Here is a 4,038-nt window from a genome sequence, read left to right on the forward strand (position 1 = left end):
CAGTTAAGCAGAGAATGACTCGCCAACGTAATGTCAAAGTGAGAACCTCAGCTTTTGTAAGGGAGGGGTCCGTCAAATTCAAAGAAAATCGTTTCTATCCAAGATGATCTGATGATGATACATCCTTGATGGAAATATTTCGTCATCGTCCCATCCCTCACTCTTGGTCTGTTCAATCGAAATTCAGATTATTCAGGCCACTTCTTCCAAGCCCCCGGCCTGATTCCAAGATGCTACCATATTGGCCTCTATTCAGCCTCTTACAATCGTGGACATCCCATCAAACCAACCTCAAGGGACGCCGCTGACCTGCCTCATCCGAACACACCCCTAAACAGGGATGTCCTTGTACAGGCACATGCACATTTCCATACGCCTTATTTCGACATGCTTCCATCGCAACACGCCCATCCCAACATGCCTCATCTAAACTAAAGTTGTGCATTGGGCGTGACGTTTTCGATTATTATTGGACAATTAGGATACCCCTGGTCTTGATTTGATTGGCCGTTTTGTTCGGACTTTGATGTGGACCTGAAAAGTCGGATCAGACACCCATGGTATGGGTGCAAATAGTATGACATCAGCCAATAGTCATCGAGTAAAAGCGGTAATCTTGGTTATTACAGAGATCTCTGTGATCGGAATCACGGGTGTTCCGGCACACATCCGTCCTGTGCTTCAAATTACATGAGAGAGGGAATATCAGTTTACTCCTCCAAAACCATTAACAAATCAACCAGACTGGATCACCCTCGGCTATCCAATGAAACCATTCAAGTGAGGTAAATCAGACGCCATTCAGTTCCCCTAAAGCCTCTGATTGATTTGAGACTATGGACTTCAGCCACTCGTCCACCAACAGTTTAGTGCCAGCTTAGAAGTGTGCGATGGCGTTTTTTATAATAAACTTTATTGCGACTCTCGGTCATGAAAATGACTAAAATGTGTAAAGAGTATTATGCACAGCGGGTCAGAATGATGAAATACCTAACTAGAATGTGAAATCACAGCATTTGACGACGAGGTTGGACTAACTTTCGTCAAAATAATCATTACTTTGTAAAAAAAAATATGTTTGACTCCAATAATTACAAGGTGAATATGAAAATTAATTCCAAGCAACTTGTTTCAATTTCAAATCCATATCTTCTGGGACAACATTGCTGCGTTTACACATTTCTACGTGGATAAAATAAGGCATTAGACAGATCATGGAGTACTACACAGCCATCCTTAGACAGATCTAACGTTACATCACTCTAAACCCTAAGGCTTGCCAAAATAACATTTTTCGACGGCAGAAGAGTCACTGACTGTTATTTTTGGGCAGGATTGTTTCAAACATGGCATCACTGAAAGTTTTTTGTTGTGGAAAAAATTAGGATTATAGCGGTCTTAGTAAAACACCCTTGATTCACTTTCAAGGAGTGCTTGGGTATTTTTTGCAGCTACTGTCATAAAAAATGCTTTGGAATTTACACGAATTCATTTCACTCGTTATTTTTATTCACGCAAGTCAAATTTCTTGATTCGTCTATGTTGAATCACCCGTTCAGCTCAAACTAAACTTAGACAGCTGAAAACTTGAACCATTGGAAAAAACCGCGCTGACAAGAATTCTTGTAGCTACAGATCAACATTTGCCATATTCCTCCCTATAATTTTGAATGTCTACGGAGAGCGAATTTGAACGGCTTGGACAGGGTGACTAAGATTATTTTCAATTTCTGGTCAAGAGGCTGCGATCAACGGTTTTTCAATCTTCCGTTGCACTATACTTGTACATATTTGGTGGCGTCAAATATGTCCAGGGTAACGTGGTTTGTGAGTTGGGCATAATTAATGACGCTTGGCTTTGGAGAATGAAGATATGAACTGTGACTCAAATGATGGCTAGCCTGGAGCAACTAGATGTACAAGTTCAAGAGGGATCAATATCTCGCCATCAAGGTTGCTCATAGGTAGGCGATTCTAAGAAAGTGCTTTCTCTCAGATGAGCCCAATGGGGCACTAACCGTGGTACTGACAGCTTCGACCCTGCTGGACAAGACATGGCCTGGAGAGCCACCACCGCTGTTCTATCTGGTTCCTGGCACTTTGAAGCTATGATGTAAGCTTGGTATGATGAGGAAAAGTGGGAGAGTACGTTGAATCGACAAGGTCTTCCGCTCATTCACTTGAATTTCCAATTTCAAGGTTACTTTCTTGAACCCTTTTGTGGTCGGTAGCTATGGCAGTGCGGGTGCCTTGGTTCAAGCAAGGATCTTCACAAAACGAAGCCATAAAGTTGCAAGTGGGGGTGACTTTTGGTTTTACCTTCCGACTAGCATGTTTCATGCAGAAATCAAGTCTTTATAGAGTCTCTACTGATGTGTATAGCTTTGAGTACAAGAATGCGTTTAAACACCATATTTGCGAGGATTCTGCATTTTAGTGAGTCGCGTTACCATTACTTTGAAATCCATACCTTTTATATTCTAGTCACCGATATCTATTTACAGTTCCCACTACTCATGCTCCCACTATTATACTCGCCATAGAAATTTTCCCTTATTACAAATACCTCCACAACCGATCAATAAATATTTAGTAAACAGCTACCATCCGGTATTCATACATGGCAAAGCCGGTAGTAGCCGCCTCCAGGCGGAAGAACCTTCCCTCAGGCGGCTGAGGACGCCAATGAGGAACTTGGGCCCAGAAGGGACGTGATGCGTGCGGGATGGCCGTGGTTGCAGCGGAAGGTCCTCGGATGCCTATTGTGACTGGGCCAGGTCGAACGTGGAGTGTCTCAGGCGCTGGGGACGACATCAATGCCAGGATGGTTGGGGAAGACTGGTGGACGTAGTGACCCGAATGGAGGAGGGATCGTGGTCGAACTAACAAAATCTAGTCAATCCTTCTCGACACCAAATCGATCTACTCTAGTCATCTTTTAGTTTTTTTTTTTTTTTTTTTTTTTTTTTTTTTGGCGGACTTCCTTACCGCTACCAGGATTGGAATCCCAGCAGTTCAAGACGAGAAGATTATTTATTATACTTTACTTATTATATATAATTATTTGATCGACCAACGAATTAGAATTGGCTGATCTGGCTAATCCTTGAATATAAGGTTGATCCGGAATTTTAGTCAAAAACTTGTCCAAGTCTGACTTAAATCTTGCTACTGGATCAACCCTACATAAACCCTACGAATATTTGAGGGCAGCAAATTGAACAATGAAGGAGCCCGAGAAAGAAGAGAGTTGGACTTCATTGTTTTAACTAGCCTGGATTCTCGAGGGCTTGAGGGTGCTCTCCAGACACGTTAAGCCTCTACGGTCACTAGAATTGACCCTAAATCCTGGGTTGGGACAAAGCTCATGAATGCTTTTGAAAACGTACAATATCAGATACCTTTCGTACTTCTCTGAATACTGTACAATCCCAACCTTTCTAACCTCTCCCAATACGAGAGCTCTCTCATATCCTCGATGTTCCTAGTAAAATCTTGGACATGCTCGAGCTTTTGCAAACCTGCTGAACTAATTGGAGCCCAAATGGGAGAGGCATATTCAAGATGCGGCTGAACAATCGACTTGTACAGAGTTAGCATCGTGATACTATCTCTGGACTTAAACGTGCGATATATCCAACCACATGTTTGAAAAGCTTTACCAACTTTCAATTGGATATGCTCATTCGAACTTTCCATTATTTTGGAGGACTACACCTAAATCCTTCATGGATGAGACTGCTCAATGTCCTTACCTTCATCATCTAATAGTGGAGTGTCTAATGGCGTCGACCCAAAGGTCATTGAGCGGAATTTCATTCCATTCAGTGCCATGTTACTCGCAACAACCCAGGAGTAGATTTGATCTAGGACCTCTAACAGACAACCGGAGTTCTGACCATTCCTACCAACTACCAATTTTGTGTCATCAGCATAAGAAGAGATACTGACATTACAACTACCAAGCTTCTGAAGCGGAGCAATGAAGATAATGAAAAGGAGAGGGCCCAAAATGGAGCCCTGAGGGACACCCGACTT

The sequence above is a fragment of the Tigriopus californicus genome, chromosome 12, assembly GCF_007210705.1.
Source record: "Tigriopus californicus strain San Diego chromosome 12, Tcal_SD_v2.1, whole genome shotgun sequence".
Classification (NCBI taxonomy): Eukaryota; Metazoa; Arthropoda; class Copepoda; order Harpacticoida; family Harpacticidae; genus Tigriopus; species Tigriopus californicus.